The sequence below is a fragment of the Aethalodelphis obliquidens genome, unplaced genomic scaffold (assembly GCF_003676395.1).
Source record: "Aethalodelphis obliquidens isolate GAN/ISIS:26980383/991018 unplaced genomic scaffold, ASM367639v1 scaffold7, whole genome shotgun sequence".
Lineage (NCBI taxonomy): Eukaryota > Metazoa > Chordata > Mammalia > Artiodactyla > Delphinidae > Aethalodelphis > Aethalodelphis obliquidens.
This window is the reverse complement of record NW_020837951.1, coordinates 31,518,638-31,536,964: the sequence shown is the minus strand read 5'-3', so window position 1 is coordinate 31,536,964 and position 18,327 is coordinate 31,518,638. Positions and strand designations below refer to the sequence as shown.

The following is an 18,327-nucleotide window of genomic DNA, read 5'->3' as shown; positions in this document are numbered from 1 at the left end:
AGAGGTTAGAATTGTAACATTTTAGTGTTAGAAGGAATCCCAAGAATCATCTCTCAACTTATCATTTTTCAGGAAACTAAATTGCGGCCAGTTTGTGAATCATGGTCAACCAACTATTTAGTGGCATTATTTTTTTTTCTGTTATATGATATAAACTGATAATCTTTCTAATGTCAACCCATAATTTAATCTTTTTGAATCTGTGTTTCTTAATCCATGAAGTGACAATAATTCTGGCTTTCACAACAGGGATATTGTGAATATTGATGAAGGCATGATTATGGAGCATTTAAAATTTAAATGCCCATCTGAGGGTAAGAAACATTCCCCATAAATAAGAGACAGAGAGTAATCCAAATGTAAACCATGATTTCCCGAGGTTTGTGAGATGCAGGCTGCTCATTGTTTTCTTCTTTATATTTTTCTTTATTCTTGAAATTTCTTTAATGAATATCTTATTACTTTGATAATAAAATTTTTTTCCTCTTTCTCCTCTAACTTTATATTTTGGCATAATTTCAGATTTACAGAAAAGTTGTGAGAATACTGTAAAGAATTCTCATATACCCTTCACCCAAATTCCCCAGATGTGCACATTTAACCAGATATGCTTTATCCTTCTCTCTCAGTATATGTGAGTGTGAGACATTGTCTTCTGAACCATCTGGAGTAAGCTGTAGACATGATACTCCTTTGCCCTCAAATCTTTAGTGCATATTTCCGATAAACAAGGACATTCTCTTAAATAACCATAGTTCAATTACCAAAATCAGGCAATTAACATAAATACTATTATCTAATCCACAAATCTTATTTAGATTTTGCCAATTGTCCCAATAATGTCATCTACGTAAAAGAAAATCCAGGATCAGGCATTTTATTCAATTATTATGTCTTTTTAGTTTTCATTAATCTGCAACAGTTCCTCAGTCTTGTGCGTGTGTGTGTGTGTGTGTGTGTGTGCGTGCGTGCACATGTGACATTACATTCTAAGTGTACAGACCAGTTATATTGTCTTTCATTTTGGATTTGTCTGATGTTTCCTCATAATCTAGGTTATGCATTTTTGGTACGAATACCACAGGAATGATGTTGTGTTCTTCTTAGTGCATCATATCAGAAAGCACATGATGTTATTTGTCCCATGATTGGTGATGTTAACTTTGATCATTTGGATAAAGTGGTATCTACCAGGTTGCTCCACTGCAACCTTACTTTTTTTCCTTTGTGATTAATAAGTATCTTGTGGAGAGCTAATTTGAAACTATGTAAATATCCTATTATTCCTCAAGCTTTCACCCACAAGTATTAGCATCCTCCGGCCACTCCACCTGAGTCAGTTAATATTATGATGGCTGCCAATGGTAAAAGTTATTTTTAATCAATCACTGCTTATTCTAGATATGAAATTAGATGAATGGTCTGATGGAAATTGTAAAAATCATCTCTCACATTAAATAAAAAAGCTAGAAAAGAATGGAAGAGATTGTACTAAAAGCTTGTGTTAGACTTAGGATAATGGAATTATAGGTGATCTTTTTTCTTATTTTCCCAATTTTCAATAATTTTCCAAATTTTTCAATACATATGAAATATATAATTCATAATTTTTGAATCCCTTTCTAAAATGTATATTTGTTTATATCTAATTGGTCCACAAAGAGCTTGAGGGAGACACTAAAATGTTGATTTAAGAGTTGTGATGTGCTTGAACTTAGAAGAACTGTTAAACTAGAATTAAAACATAGCTGTGGCAAACAGACACCTACCTACCCTGGGATAAGTTACCAAATGGCACAACTAAAATAACCTTTGATCTGCAACTCTTTCTTCCCCACTCTAACCACTACTAGCGTTATTTTTTACTGACTCAGTTGCCTCTTTCTTAGTTTCAAAGAGAAAAGGTCCCAGAACAGTGAAGGAAAGGTGAGGAACAGTACAGAGTTCAGGGATGGATTTGTAGATGGAGGTGGTTTGTGATATGATTTTTTGAAGATGGCTAGATTTGAGACTAGAAGATACGTGTTTGAATTCAAGCAGCACTATCCATTGTGAGGACTTCGGCTACCGTTTTGAAAATGGGTAATGGTTACCAAGTCAGATAACTACTTAGTGCTCAGCATTTAATGAAAACCTTTAATGCATACCCTGAATGAGGTTCACTAAGGATTTCTGAGTTTAATTGAACTTATTTACACATTTATCTGTCATTTGTCTTTTTCACTATCTAAGAAATCACATCCATAGTGTGGAACTGAAGTAGAGAAGGCAACAGATGGATTCAATCAGTTGTTTGCAACAGTTTCCCCAAAGGCACATATCTAAGCCAAGTAGATGAATTGATTTTTTTTAAACTGCATGTTAGGATCAATAAAACTAAGGTACACTGTTGAAAAGCTAAAGATGGAGCCTACTGCAAGACTTGAGGTGCTTCAGAGGAACCGGGTGTTAAACAAGATTTGTTTGGATTTAGTTTCTGAACTTAATGTTGAAACATGATTTTTTAAAGTAACTACTTGCAGTGCAACTCAGAAGACTGGTCAGGGTCAGTGAGGAGAACAGACCAGGCAGATTATAATGTTCATCAAGCAATGAGAACACTAGGAGCAAATTCTTTCTTTCTTTCTTTCTTTTGTATCTGAAACAACAAATATGGTCAAATAAAAAATGTTTTGTTTACAAGGACTACTTTTATGATGAGAGGAGAACCATAATGGTATCTGAGAAAGAAACCAATATTTATTAAGCCCTTGCTGTGAACTGGTCACTATGGGTTTTGGGGTGTTGTTTTTTTTTTCTTTTTTACCAGTGGGAAATCTGGGGCTTTGAGAAATAACATGCTCACAGTTAATACAGCCAATGAAGTACCGAGATCTGACTGGTTCCAAAACACATTCTCATTTAATTACACCATGCTGCCTCCCCATGGGTAGCATTTCTGGCTCCCCTAAAGCTTGAACTTCATTATGCTAGGAAAAGGAATTTTTGTATCTGGGAAAAGGAAATAGACTCAAAAACTATTACGCTGTGCTTAGGATAAATGAAAATTATTAGAAATTTAGGTTATTATTGAGGCAGCTAGAATAAAAAACACTTAGTTTTGAAGTAGCTATAAAAACTGCGTCATCTGCTTCTTAGAATCATAAAGTCAAAGAACATTAAGTTGGGTAAGCCTTTAGATCATAATGTAACCTCCTTATTTTTTTCATGTGGGAAGAAACTGAGGCTGGGAGAAAATCAATAATTTGCCTTTATATGTGAGGTTGAGCTGGCTGAGACCCTCTCATGTCACTGCCTTACTTAAATTCTTCAGTACTGCTTCAGAAACCCTAAGGAAAAAGTGCAAACTCCTTAGCCTGGCACATTTCATCCTCTAGTCCTTGCTTACCTTTTTGGCTTCAGCTTCATGTGTCTCCCTTTCTACTCTATTTAAAGCTTTTATTCTAATCACCTCTTCCTCACCCTCATTCTCCATGCACAGTGCCCTTGCACACTCACTTCCCACTTAAGTTGGCTTTAAATACAGCTCAGGCACTGTTTTCTTTAAGAAACCTTTACTGACCCCTCAAGGCTGGGTGAGGTACCCCTCTTTAGAGTTCTTACCACTGTCCTTACATAGGGCTGATCTCATTCGTTGTATTACAACAGTGAGCAACACTTGCAAATGGCTTCACCATGTGTTACGGCCAGAGTGAGTGATAGTGTGGGATTAACTGCACCATGTAATAAGTGAATATGAGAGACTTGCTACATACAACTTAACTAATGTTGGCTTCAGAATTTCTCCATAGGAGGAGCTTATGGGGACAAATTGATCGGAAGGGGTGGGAATAAGACTCAAAGCTATCTTTGTATAGCACTTTGCATAAAATTCGGAAAATATCTATTGTCCCTATCAAAGAAATGGGGAGGAGAGAAAATATGGAGACATGGAGAGATGCTAAAGTATTGGTGATCCCAAATCAAGATCCAGCTCAACTGCCATGTCCTTCATGGGGTCTTTCCTGTTCTAACATTTCCCCTCCCCATAAAGGGCTGAAAGTACATCCTCATCCAACCTGCCTGGTCCATTTTGTATTTTTTATGCACTTGCCCCTCCTTGCTTGTACTACGTCATAGTGTATAATGAGCATACATCTCTATTTTAATTATTTTTAAAGCTTCCAAAACCCTTAGCATAGTGTCTGATTCAGGGTAATTACATAGTAAGTAACTGTTGAATGTGGAATGAATTATTGAATTAGGTCAGCACATCTCAATCTTAATACCATTTTCGAATCACCTACAGAGCATTTAGGAAATATTAATTCCAAAGCCTCAGAAATTCTTCTTTTTTTGAATTATTATTTTTTTAATGCAGCAGGTTCTTATTAGTTATCTATTTTATACATATCTGTGTGTATATGTCAATCCCAATCTCCCAAATCATCACACCACCACCAGCACCACCCCCCGCCCCTGCTTTCCCCCCTTGGTGTCCTTACATTTGTTCTGTACATCTGTGTCTCTATTTCTGCCTAGCAAACCGGTTCATCTGTACCATTTTTCTAGATTCCACATATATGCATTAATATATGATATTTGTTTTTCTCCTGATTTACTTCATTCTGTATGACAGTCTCTGGGTCCATCCACGTCTATGCAAATGACCCAATTTTGTTCCTTTTTATGGCTCAGTAATATTCCATTGTATATATATACACACCACATCTTCTTTATCCATTTGTCTGTCAGTGGGCATTTAGGTTGCTTCCATGACCTGGCTATTGCAAATAGTGCTGCAGTGAACATTGGAGTGCATGTGGCTTTTTGAATTATGGTCTTCTCTGGATATATGCCCAGTAGTGGGATTGCTGGGTCATATGGTAATTCTATTTTTAGTTTTTTAAGGAAGCTCCATACTGTTCTCCTTAGTGGCTGTATCAATTTACATTCCCACCAACAGTGCAGGAGGATTCCCTTTTCTCCACACCCTCTCCAGCATTTGTTGTTTGTATATTTTCTGATGATGCCCATTCTAACTGCTGTGAGTTGATACCTCATTGTAGTTTTGATTTGCATTTCTCTAATAATTAGTGATGTTGAGCAGCTTTTCATGTGCCTCTTGGCCATCTGTATGTCTTCTTTGGAGAAATATCTATTTAAGTCTTCTGCCCATTTTTGGATTGGGTTGTTTGTTCTTTTTAATATTGAGGTGCATGAGCTGTTTACATATTTTGGAGCTTAATCCTTTGTCAGTTGCCTCATTTGCAAATATTTTCTCCCATTCTGAGGGTTGTCTTTTTGTCTTGTTTATAGTTTCCTTTGCTGTGCAAAAGATTTTAAGTTTCATTAGGCCCCATTTGTTTATTTTTCTTTTTATTTCCATTACTCTAGGAGGTGGGTCAAAAAAGATCTTGCTGCAATTTATGTCAAATATTGTTCTTCCTATGTTTTCCTCTAAGAGCTTTATAGTGTCTGGCCTTACATTTAGGTCTTTAATTCATTTTGAGTTTATTTTTGTGTATGGTGTTAGGGAGTGTTCTAATATCAGTTTTTTTACATGTAGCTGTCCAGTTGACCCAGCACCACTTATTGAAGAGGCTGTCTTTTCTCCATTGTATATCCTTGCCTCCTTTGTCATAGATTAGTTGACCATAGGTGCATGGGTTTATCTCTGGGCTTTCTCTCCTGTTCCATTTATCTGTATTTCTGTTTTTGTGTCAGTACCATATTGTCTTGATTACTGTAGCTTTGTAGTATAGTCTGAAGTCAGGGAGTCTGACTCCTCCAGCTCCATTTTTTTCCCTCAAGATTGCTTTGGCTATTCAGGGTCTTTTGTGTTTCCATACAAGTTGTGAATTTTTTTGTTCTAGTTCTGTGAAAAATGCCATTGGTAGTTTGATAGGGATTGCATTGAATCTGTAGATTGCTTTGGGTATTATAGTCATTTTCACAATATTGATTCTTCCAATCCAAGAAGATGGTATATCTCTCCATCTGTTTGTGTCATCTTTGATTTCTTTCATCAGTGTCTTATAGTTTTCTGAGTACAGGTCTTTTACCTCCTTAGGTAGGTTTATCCCTAGGTATTTTATTCTTTTTGTTGCAGCAGTGAATGGGATTGTTTCCTTAATTTATTTTTCTGATCTTTCATTGTTAGTGTATAGGAATACAAGAGATTTCTCTGCATTAATTTTGTATCCTGCAACTTTACCAAATTCATTTATTAGCTCTAGTAGTTTTCTGGTGCCAAAGCCTCAGAAATTCTGACTTCATTGATCTAGGATGAAACAGGCATTCTTTTTTTGGTGGTTTTTGTTGTTTGTTTTTTTTAAGTTCTTCAGGGTTGAGAACTCTGTTATTAGATTCTTTGTTTAAACAATGATTCTCAAAGTGTGAACTCCTGGACCTATCAGCACCAGTGTCTCCCAGAAACTTGTTTGAAATGTAGATTCTGGGACCCCACACCAGAGTTAGTGAATGAAAAACTCTGAGGGAAGTCCTCAGCAGACTGTGTTTTCCAGCTCTCCAGAGATCCTGATGCATGCTAGAGTTTGAGAACTACTGATTTAAGATGAAATAAATGTTTTCCTATAAATAAAATGTCAAACTATGAGAAACAAAATACATTTTATAATCAGCCCAAAAGGTTTTGCCAACTCAAAGCACCACTCTGAATAAATGAGGGTAGCTCACAAGCACAAGAGAATTGTACTTGTGGAAATAAGCATCACGGCGTTTTATAACTTTTAATATTTTTTGTATGAAATCCTCTCCACTGAAGGGACTAATTTTCATAATAATCTTTAAAAAAAATAGTCTATGTCAGGCAGAAAAAGCACATGAAAAATCCAGCACTGGGTAAGGAAGCCTCAGAGTCAAGGATATATTTTCATAGTTTCTTTTCTTAGAGAAAAGTCTGTCTACTTTTTTTTGACAGTAACATTTTCTCGTTCTGTTGTGCTGTTTGACTATGTGCCACTTGATAGTTCTGTCTATTCCTATGGAAACCAAGTTAGTAGATGGAGCCAAGGCTTGGAGGAGGCATTGAGGAGAAATATTAGAAGAGTTCAGCCACAGAGCAAATAAAGATGTTGCCTTTCCTTCAGTCAAATCCTCTCTGAGAGCCAGAATCTGTTTCAAGCCAGAGGGATGTTCTTGGCTGATGTATTGTCTAGCTGCTCTGCCAGATGGATGAACATCTTAAACTTGAAAAGCAACAAATAGAGCTCCATTCTGCCTTTGAAGTACCATTCTTAACCTTTGCTTAGAGAATTGTCAAATAGCTTTTTAAAAACATTTTTTTCAGATTTGCATAAGATGACAGGTTAGTGATGTGGTTACTGTCATAATTGTTGAGTAATTAGAAATTTTAGCTGTAAAACACAGTATTTAGGCTTGAAATCAGAAATTTAAGAAAAGGAAGAGAATGTCTGTGATTGGGAAAAGCAATGCAGATTTAATTTCATTTCTATAGCTCAGTAATTCATGTCATTCAAAAACGGTTTTTGTAACTGTTTCCTATAAAGATTCACATTAAATTTAAAAAAAGAAGAAGAAGAAGAAAAAAAAAGCAGGAAACCAGAGTACAATGAGACACCTAAATCAACCGGGATCAAAGAATGACCCACGCAGACAAGAATAATGAGGAAAGGCCCATCCTTTTTCCAATCCACTTATACTCTATATTTGATACGGTAGTAGTATCTCGTGGTCTAGGTAAAAGAACAGTATGGATTGCATTGTACTGAGCTATTTATGTGGATATTTAAATCATGTTTTTATTTCAGCTAAGATGTATAGATTCATTTTTCCAGTTTCATGTACTTTAATTTATGCCAGAAATTATGTCTTTAGATAAGATAGTTGAAACAGCTATTAATATAGATGATTCCTAACCCTATATCTTGAATCTAGCTGTCTCTTCCAATCTTCAGTTCCATATAGATTCTTTTCTTTTCTTTCTTTTTTTTTTTTTTGCTAGATATCTCTATATAGATTTCCCTCAGACACCCCAAACTCCACATGTTAGAAAAACAGAACTCAAAATCTTTATCCTTAATCCTATTTCTCCTTCTGTCCTTTCAGTTGTTGACACCACTCTCCATTTTGTACCCATTCAGGAGGCCTCTTACATATTTCACAGTCTGTCCTCTTATTTCCACTTAGCTCCCATCATTTCTATTCTGGATTGCTGTAGTAACCCCCTAACCAGTCTCACTACCAAAGATTTGTTTCCCTCAAATCAGTACTTCACACAGCCTCCAGGATATTTCTTAAAAACATAAATCCACTCATGTCATTTCCTCCTTCAACTCTTCACTGGCACCCCATTACCTACACGATAAATTTTAGACACTTCGTCATACTGTATTAGACTCTCCATTTTCTAGCCCCTACTCACCTCTCTAATCAATTTTTCACTTCTTATATTCAGTACTTCATTTCATATTACAATAATATAGAACTATCTTCGAGGCTTGAGATTTTGTCTCACCGTATATTCAAGATAAGAAGTTAGTCTGTTACTGCTTCATGGATGTTGACAATAGACACAAGCCTCTAGGGTCAGGGACAAAGAAGCTTATTATTCACAGCATAGCAAAAAGCATCAGCACCTATATGTTTGTATTGATTTCCCTTTCCCCCAAGAACCATGGGAGAGTCACAGAAGGCCCAGATGGATGCTGTACACACAGCAGTTTTCCATCATAGCACAGAGGAACACTGAACTTCAGGAATCTACGCTTTTGTAGTGAGCAGCTAGTAAACCCAGAAGAGATGACCTCACCCCTCAAATTGATTGCAGCAAACACAACCCAGAGAAGTTGCCTAGGCCAGGCGTGGTCAAGTCTCTGCATTTTTGGCATAAGAACATGCAGTGATGATTAGGGCCCATGGTAAATTGCTTCTCCCAGCAACCCGTCACTTAGCCCTACATGTTCTTGACATGAGCATGCCATTCTGTCAGCTACTCTGATTAATCTGACCAACAGAGGCTGGGAACAAATCTGTTTAATATGTCTCATACAACATTTAAATAATAGAACTCCAAGCCGCAGGATGAGAACAACCTGCAGTATTGACTTCAGTGTCCTGGATTAAGTCCACTGTGAATAAGTACCAGGGGAGACAGTAGGTCTTACTTTATACAGCGAAGATATACTCTAAGGCTATTCTGTTATCTATTATGACCCATGCAAGGGAGTTTGACTGACCTGCTGATCTTTGGTGTTATTACCAATAATTACATGAGGCACTAGGGGCTGAAAAGCAACCCCTAAGCCCAATGGAGAACTATTTCATGGCCCTCTCTCCCCCAGATACAAACATATAACCTGAAGAGGCACAAGTCACTTTAGTTCGGGATTTGTTGTTAAACGTGGATCACCGTTTCATTGTTTGGCTAAGCCACATGGGCAGTATCACCAAGTAGTTACAGCTTTGATTGTCATACATGGCATAACCCAAGGCTTCTCGTGCTGCCATTGATGGCATCAAGCATGGCAGAAGAGTTCAGGTCCATCCATGTCCACATGAATTTTTCTGTTTCATAGCACATGGATGGGGATGACAAACACAAAAGCAGATCAGATTGCAAGCCTCAGCTGCTATTTGATTCAGGTAGTGAAAAGTAATTTTGTTTTTTTCTGGGATACAGTACTGGATCCAGAGGACAAAGAGAGCATCAGTTGTCCTCTTCCTCCCTGTACCTCCCAAGGTGTCCCCTTCCCAGGTGCTGAAGTTGTTGTATTCCCTCCTCAACCACAAAATCAGTGTGTCCCACCCTAATAGCTAGAACTCCTCACCTTTTCTCTCATCATCTCCTACTTGCACCCATACCTTTCACCTAGAAGGGTAGATACATATAGGACAAATTTACAGAGACCCATTATGTCCCCCACTTTAGCCCACGTGGGCATTTAGGAGGACTTTGTGAGTAGTGTACTCGAGCAAGTGGTCATTATGGATGTGTATGATGTAGGACCATGTCGATCAGCAAACAAATTCAGGTGGCTGAACCAGAGTTAAGTTTGAATCTCTAAGCTCCCTTTTGGTTGGGCTGCCACCAAGAGGGTGTACCAATGAGGCCAGCCTGGGATTACTCTCAGGGGAAAGAAAGAAGCATCATAACCAGGGATGGACAGGGCGGAACCCCAAATTTTCAACATAGGCGTATATGATTCCCCACTCCTTTTGTCCTGATTACTTCCCAGGAGGCTGCCATGAGGAGATGAGCTCTTTCTGCGGGTGGCCACATACAGTAACCAAACTACCCTACCTCTCTCAGGTGTGTGGATCAGGAAGAGGTAACTGAGGTGGAACCAGAAATCTTTCTGAGTTTATTTTCAAGGAGGCCATGGCTGCTCTTGATCATTTCAGATTCCTGAGGACAGCATGGGGCATAGAATGCCCATAGAATGTAGAGGGCTGACCTGCCCTGTACACAGTCGGTCTTCCAGAGTTGTCATGGACGTTGGACTGCCTCCCAGTGGTTGCCATCAGGTTTTAACTTAGCCAAATCATCAGTAAACCAGGACAAGGCATTCAGGGGAACCCCTGAGCATCAAGGGCACCATTAAACCAGCAGTTTGCCTCAGACAGTGGCCATCTCCACGCCCAGTTCTTTGTCCTCATTGCCAGACAAAGCAGACTATAGCAGGGATCAGGTACGTGGCACAGTTGGCGCTGTGTTATCAGGCAAGGCTTTGCATTCACTTTCACTTTTGAGCAGCTGCCCACTCATGTCTCCGCCAAGGGAACCTCTGCTGTTTTCAGTCCACCCAAAATTCTGTATCAAGTAGCAGGGTCTCACTGCTTTCTCCGTTGGTTTCCACTTTGGAGATTCCTTGACTCAGCGGCCACAACTACATTGCCTTTCAGCTTGCTGCCCCATTGTCATGCTTTCATCCCTTCCTCTGCTTGCCCAGGGGAAGGTGAGCCAAGACCAAGGCATCATTTGGGTGGCTTGTTTCAATCCTGCTCTTCCTCACTGAGTCATTAACAGGACAGTGGGTTCCCTTATCTCCCCAACCTTGCCCACCGCTTGGGTATGATCACATGGAATCTTCTCATCCCTGAACCTGACCTGCAGGGCCCTGGTCCTTACTCTTCAAGAAAACTGTGTCTCCGTCAGTATCCCCTCCTCATTTCCTGTACTGTCAGGTCTTGGATTTAATTTGCCCTACTTTTTTCTTTGTTTATGCCAACTTATTACAAGGTAATAACTTGGTTCTGAGTACTGGCAGAAGACATAAGACTACCATCAGAGACAAAAAAAGCTTTATCACTGATGGCAAAAGCATGAGCACTTGCATTTTTGCATCCCTTACCCCCAAGAACCAGGAGGCAACGCAGAGGCCCCAGATGGACACTGGGGTTCACATGGCATCTGAGGAATGCTGAATTTGGGGTAGCTCCAGACTTTACTACTTACTTTAGTAAGTAGTAAGCAAGACTCTCTATCTAATGTCCTGGGAGACATTAATGTCCCTTAAGGCTGCTTGATACAAACCCAACTCTGAGAAATGGCCCAGGTAGAGGAGTCGAGGCTTTGCATTCTTGGCATATTTAGTAAGAACATGCAGGGACACTCAGGGCCCACGACAGATTGCCTCTCCCAACACTATTGTGGTATTTCTAAGACTCATTTGTGTCTGCAACCATTACAGGAAAGATTGAGATAAAGAGGTTATTGATATTTGTGACCTATATACTTCCTGGAGTTAGTGATTCTTTTTAAAAATTAACATGGTAAATGCCTTAAGAGTTTATAAATATGTAATTACATAGATAGCATTAGACTTTATAGTAACAGATCATGTTTCTATTATTTCCATTTCAGTTTTAAATAATGTATCTTTTGGTATGTAGTATGATTAGGATTTAGAATAAAATATGGCAGAATGCCTACCTTACATTTATTTGTGCTATTATACATATAATTATAATACTTCCAGGACAAAATTATACACAAACCAATAAATGAACAAAAAAATAAATTAACATTTGGTGGACAATTGTTTTCTCCCCAGCTACAGTGAGAGTAAACTAAGTGCTGAGGACACAGAGAGAACAAGAATGCAAAGAGATTCATCAGAAAATATGTAGGTTTTGAGAAAATATCTAGTCTCTTCAGTGTCCCAGTGGGGGAAAGGACTGCTACAGGCAGTCCTATATTCACACTAAAGCCAAGAAAATACTTAGAGTTTGGGAGTATTCTTTGCCTTGATATGAGGCTATAGCTTTAGAGGAAGCTGTTTTAGAGAAGTGGCAGGAGCAGGACAAAGATAAGCCTCAGGACCAGGAAGCTCCCCACTAGCTCAGTGACAGTAACTGTGATACCCCTAGTATCACTAGACATGGGGCTGCGAAACATCATTATAAGTACAGATTCTTATAATGGACCAGGAGCTGGATGTTAGCAGCTATAAGGGTGAGCAAAGAGAAAAAAAGAAAAAAAACAAAAAATAACAGCAAACAATCTTCTCTTTAAAATGAGCCCTCAAACAAAATATATGAAGAAATCTCATGCTAAGAAAGCTACCAGTATCATCATTCAGATCATGAATTCATTCCTAGCGGAAGAACATAAACAAAGGAAAAAGAAAGGCCACACAAAGAGAGAAGATATTTGCAAAACAAGCTAAGAATTAGTATCCAGAATATGTAAATAACTTCTATAGATCAGTAAGAAAAAGACAAATAGCTCAGTTGCAAAATGAGTAAACAATGCAAAAAAGCTCTTCACAGAAGAAGAAACAAATAGCTAACAAAGACGTTCCACTTCAAGAAGGGAAATGAAAATTAAATCCATGGTAAAATACAATTGTATACCCATCATATTGGCAAAAGTTAGCAAGTCTGACAAAACCAAGTGTGAAGAGGATGTGGCGAAACAAGCATTCTCAAACATTAGTGGTGGGAGTGTAAATTGGAGTAACTACTTGAGAGAACAGTTTCAGCCCAGCAGCTTCAGAAATTCTGGCACGTGTACCAGGAGCTACAAGAAAATTCATTACAGTATTGTTTGTAATAGTGAAAAGTGAGAAACATGCTAAGTATTCCCTTAGAGAATAAATAAATATAATATTATTTTCATATGACAGAAAGCTTTCTTCAGTGAAAATGTATGAACCAAAGCAATTTGGATACATCTCAAAAATATTGCTTTGAGTTAAAGGTGGCAAGTGATTCATGTAGGGCTACTTATATAAAGATTGAAAACATGTAAAATAATGCTATGTAGTTTATGAATACATGTATTTGTAAGAAATAAAATGTATCAAAACATTCACTGGAATGATAACCACCAAGTTCTCCAAAGAGAGAAAAGGTAATAGAATTGGGGAAGGACACAAAGGGAGTATTAACCATATATGTTATGTTTTATTTCTTAAAAATGAAAAATCTAAGCGGGAAGAGATATGGGAACATATGTATATATATAACTGATTCATTTTGTTGTGAAGCTGAAACTAACATACCATTGTAAAGCAATTATACTCCAATAAAGATGTTAAAAAAAAAAAAACAAAAAAAAAATAAATAAATAAAAATTATATTTCTTATTTAAAAAAAAATAAAATAAAATAAAGACTAAAATAATGCAAATGTAAGTTTCTATACTTTTTACCATTTGATTTGCATATATTTGAATAAAAAGAAAATGCTTAAGTAAAAAAAAAAAAAAAATGAAAAATCTAAAACAAAATATCAAAGTATTTCACTCAGAACTTCCATATCATTGTTATTAAGATTAAATGACTTTTCCTAAAAAAAGGAGTTCCTCTTAGCAAGTTGGACAGACAAAAATATGAGCTTAAGTGGCATTTTGAGTTGATTTGTTCCCAGATTCATTTCAAGAGCTGTTCTCCAGGTCAGAGAGCTTTTTCATTCTCTTTTACCCTTTCAGATATTATACTCCTTTTCATGTATTTGGGGAAAATCCAAATGTCATAATCACTTACATTACAGACAAAAGAAGCTCATGGTGTTAATAATTACAGGAAGATTAAGATGAGGATTATTAGTACCTAACAACAACGGCAACAACAAAAAACCAGAAACTGAGAAACGACGTCTTATTCAATGTTTCAGAGACATTAGGAAATATTTTCACATTTCGCTGGCATAATAGACCTCATCATATCAGAGTTAATGTCCTTTTAGTGATGAAATCAGGACTTTTTTGTAACTTTAGCTCTCATTTCTGCTCACTTACCACCGGAATTTTCTTAAGAATATACACTCTTTTGATCTATTATCTCTTTTGATCTTATACTATTTCCTACCCAGTCAGAAATTATAAAAGCAAATTCCAAAACAGTCTTCACCTCAGGATCATGTTCTGTGTGGCCCTAAGATATGATACTAAATTGTTAACTTCCAAATCATCCCCAAAGTATTTGTGTTATAATAAACTTGAAAACTTAAGAAGTCCAAATTTCAAGCAATAGTGAGGAAATGTTTAGACATTTTGTCTGTTTGCTTTTGTATTGAGGAGGCTTTACGGGAAACAAAGTAGCCTATAACATGTGTCCCCAGGGTCATACAGTCTTCAGGGGGTTATCAAAATAGCTTGCTGCCTCAAACTAGTGTTGTCCTCTTTTCCACTGATATTACAAATACTCTCCTGATTTTAGCTCAAAGGTTGTCTGTCCCCTCTGTTCAGTCTCAGAATTGAGTTTGCATACACTGGGCATTTAATAAATGCTTGTTCATGAGACCAAGGAGGTTGACCTTGGTCCAAATGGATTATATTGTTTCTAGTCCCATCATTCGTCAGTAATATCTGATGTGTCTCTGTCCTTTGGAATAGAAGAAGCTGGCCTGATCATATAGCTGACCCCTCCTCAGGGTACCAGCTAAATTCCTATTGGGTATGTTCTTGTTGGTACTATATCACCTTTATCCATAAGTAGAGTATAGACATCTTTCTCAATGTAAAAACAAATCAGAAAAGCCATTATTTATAACATTCCAACTATTTTTACTTTTACCTGTTCCTAACCTTGGTTCTCTCCTTAATCAGTAGCTGAACTATGTATACCATGTTCAGTTAGATCTTTCTATCTACATGCCCTCTGTCATGGGCCATTCTTGGTTCCACTTGACCATTTATGTTTTATTGCTTCCTCCACATTGGAAAACTGTCCATAATAAAGTTAGCAAACATTCCTGAGCATTTGCTTTGTGTACTGTTCTAAGTACAGAGATTACCTTTATCATTTCATATGCATGATAATCTCAGGTACTATTATTATTCCTGTTTTACAGATGAGGAAATTAGAGTCACAGGAAGATACTTTAATTGATATGTAAAAATTTTCCACGATACTTCTGTGAGGAGCAAAGATGAAATCTATGTCAAAGAGCTTTGTAATAAGTAAAGTACAAACATTTTACTCCTTCCTGCTTTGTAACAAGGTTCAATGGATGTTTGTTGAATGAATGAGTGATTATTACTGAGGTGTACGATGTTTTCTGTAGGTAGAATCTGCAGAATGATGTGAAATGTAAATATACCAAGCACTGTCTATAAGTCAGTAGCCACCCCCTAACACATTCTAGTTTCCTCCTTCTCCTTCCCATTTCCTCTAAATTTCAAATTCACAATGACTGTCTGATTGAATATCTTTAAAAGTCATGATGAATTATTCTGTAATATTTGAAATGTTATGCTCAGAAAGGTCAAACCTTATTTTTTTGGTATGAAGTACCACATATGTTTATTTTTCCTGGGCATTTTTCTCTTTTTCTGAAAGAAAAGATGGCAAGAGATTTAGAGCAGGGTGCCCTCTTGAGGAAATTTTAGTACCTTCTCAAAAACTTGCATTGGGTGAAATCAGAAAATCCAGATAAATGATGTCCACTATGAATGAAGCTCAGATAAATAAAACATTAAAAAGTAATAGTAACCAAATTCCAGATATTTGAGAGTTAATATTCTTTTCTTTTAATATGTTAGGGGTAGGAGTTTATTAATTTATTTTATTTATTTTTGCTGTGTTGGGTCTTCATTTCTGTGCGAGGGCCTTCTCCAGTCGCGGCAAGCAGGGGCCACCCTTCATCGCGGTGCGCGGGTCTCTCACTGTTGCGGCCTCTCGTTGCGGAGCACAAGCTCCAGACGCGCAGGCTCAGCAGCTGTGGCTCACGGGCCTAGCCGCTCCGCGGCACACGGGATCCCCCCAGACCAGGGCTCGAACCCGTGTCCCCTGCATCAGCAGGCAGACTCTCAACCACTGCGCCACCAGGGAAGCCCTGAGAGTTAATATTCTTAACTGTTATGATCTAATTTAGCAACTGTAAATAAGAATTTTTAAATAAAAACAAAAATCTCTATAAGATATTTCATTTCCTCTTATTCACTCAGTCCTTCAAGTAATATTTATTAAGCACCTATTATGTGCCAGGAACCATGCCGAGCACAGTGGTCAACAAAACATAGTCTCTGCCTTCATGATGCTTACTGCTTATGAGGGAAATCTCAGTGAAGGGAAATAAAAACATATGTAACTACAAACTGGGGAAAGTACTATGAAGGAAATGAAAGGGTACTGCAATAAAGAAGAACAAAATAAGTTCTGCTTAGGGTGGTCAAGGAAAGCCTCTCTGAAAGGAAATAAATAAGCTGCATTCATTTGTTTTTCAGTCCATTCCAAGTTTGTCCATCTAGTATAGACAGCCTTATGACCCTTTTCCTAGCCTTGTTCTCCCTTATCTCTGCCCCAGCCCTGGAGCTGAGTTGAATCCTGTCTTTGCCCCTGTAGGCAAGCAGGCAAGTCTCATTCTTCCTTCTGCACCTCACTGTTGCTCTAGCTAGTTCCCTTTGCCTTACTTAGAGCCTCACATGCATCACAGTGGGGAACCTGCTCAATCAATAAATGTCTTCCTTACTAATACCAATAGCTCCTGATAGTAGAACATTAATGCATTGTAATTATAATACTTAAAGGTCACATTTCCAACAATGTTAAGGATGTAGAGGGTCTCAGAAGATGAAAAAGACAGGTAGCCCTGCCTGCCACTATGCTTTGAATAGGGAAAGAGAAAATACACATGAAGTAGACAGAGAACTTGATCATGCAATGCAGTTTGTTCATGTTGACTTTGAAATATCTGTGATACCAAGCATATTGAAGACTCCAATCAGAATTGGAAATATGGAGCTAGATCTCAGGAAAGAGTTTAAAAGAACTACGGAATTTTTTTTTATTTTTATTATTTTTTTGTGTGTGTGGTACTTGGGCCTCTCACTGTTGTGGCCTCTCCCGTTGCGGAAGACAGGCTCCGGACGTGCAGGCTCCGGACGCGCAGGCTAAGCGGCCATGGCTCACGGGCCCAGCCGCTCCGCGGCATGTGGGATCTTCCCGGACCGGGGCACGAACCTGTGTACCCTGCATCAGCGGGCGGACTCTCAACCACTGCGCCACCAGGGAAATCCAGAAATATGGAATATTTTTGTTGTTGTTGTTGTTGTTTTGTTTTTGTTTTTGTTTTTGTTTTTTTTGCGGTACGCGGGCCTCTCACTGCTGTGGCCTCTCCTGTTGCAGAGCACAGGCTCCGGACGCGCAGGGTCAGCGGCCATGGCTCACAGGCCCAGCTGCTCCGCGGCATGTGGGATCTTCCCGGAAGGGGGCACGAACCCATGTCCTCCGCATCTGCAGGCGGACTCTCAACCACTGCACCACCAGGGAAGCCCCTGGAATATTTTTCAAGGGTTTCAAAGCTCACATAGACATACTATAAAATGGTCGACCTGAGTCCCCACCAGTGTATTACTCTAGCCCTTGTAACTAAACTTTCTCCAGATGGGTTGGTTCTGCCAGATTGGAGGGTTTAACTGGTGCAGAGAGCACTGCCTGCAAGTGGGCGGCCTACAGTGACTTCTGGGTTGGTGTTTGTGTGAACAGATGAGTCTGGGACCTGAACTTTGAGGAAGCTGCTTCTACCTTAGCTGTACCTGTAAATAGCTCTCGTCAAGAAAGCTAACCACCTTTTCCTTATTAACCAAATGACTGTGAACAAAATATTTAACCCCTTTGAATCTCAATTCCCTCACCTGTAAATTGGGGTTTAAAATCTCTACTTATTTCACAAAGTTATTATACTTTGAATATAAATAATATGTGCTGTGCTGGTCAGATTGTGCTGAAACTAATACATTCACACATTGTTGCAACTAGATAGCAATTTGGAAAATACACCAAAAACCATAAAATGCACAAACTCCTTTGACCCAGTTATTTGGTTCCTGATAATTTATTCTATGGAAAAAAAATATGTGAAAAATCATGTACATTGTAGCATTTTCTATTAAAAAATATTACAAGCAATAATAGA

At 38.1% G+C, this 18,327-nt stretch overlaps 1 protein-coding gene across 4 annotated transcripts in view; it reads left to right on the top strand.

The window, feature by feature from the left end:
* Nucleotides 1–18,327, top strand: part of INVS (inversin) — a 145,280-nt gene that overhangs the window by 49,807 nt on the left and 77,146 nt on the right. The window contains exon 1 of one of the 4 annotated variants that reach the window (XM_027105364.1): nt 6,627–6,631. The exons of the other annotated variants lie outside the window; for them this stretch is intronic. The gene's annotated coding sequence lies outside the window, so the exon portion shown is untranslated. Of the gene's footprint in view, nt 1–6,626; nt 6,632–18,327 lie in introns of those variants that run through there. 4 annotated transcript variants of the gene reach the window in all.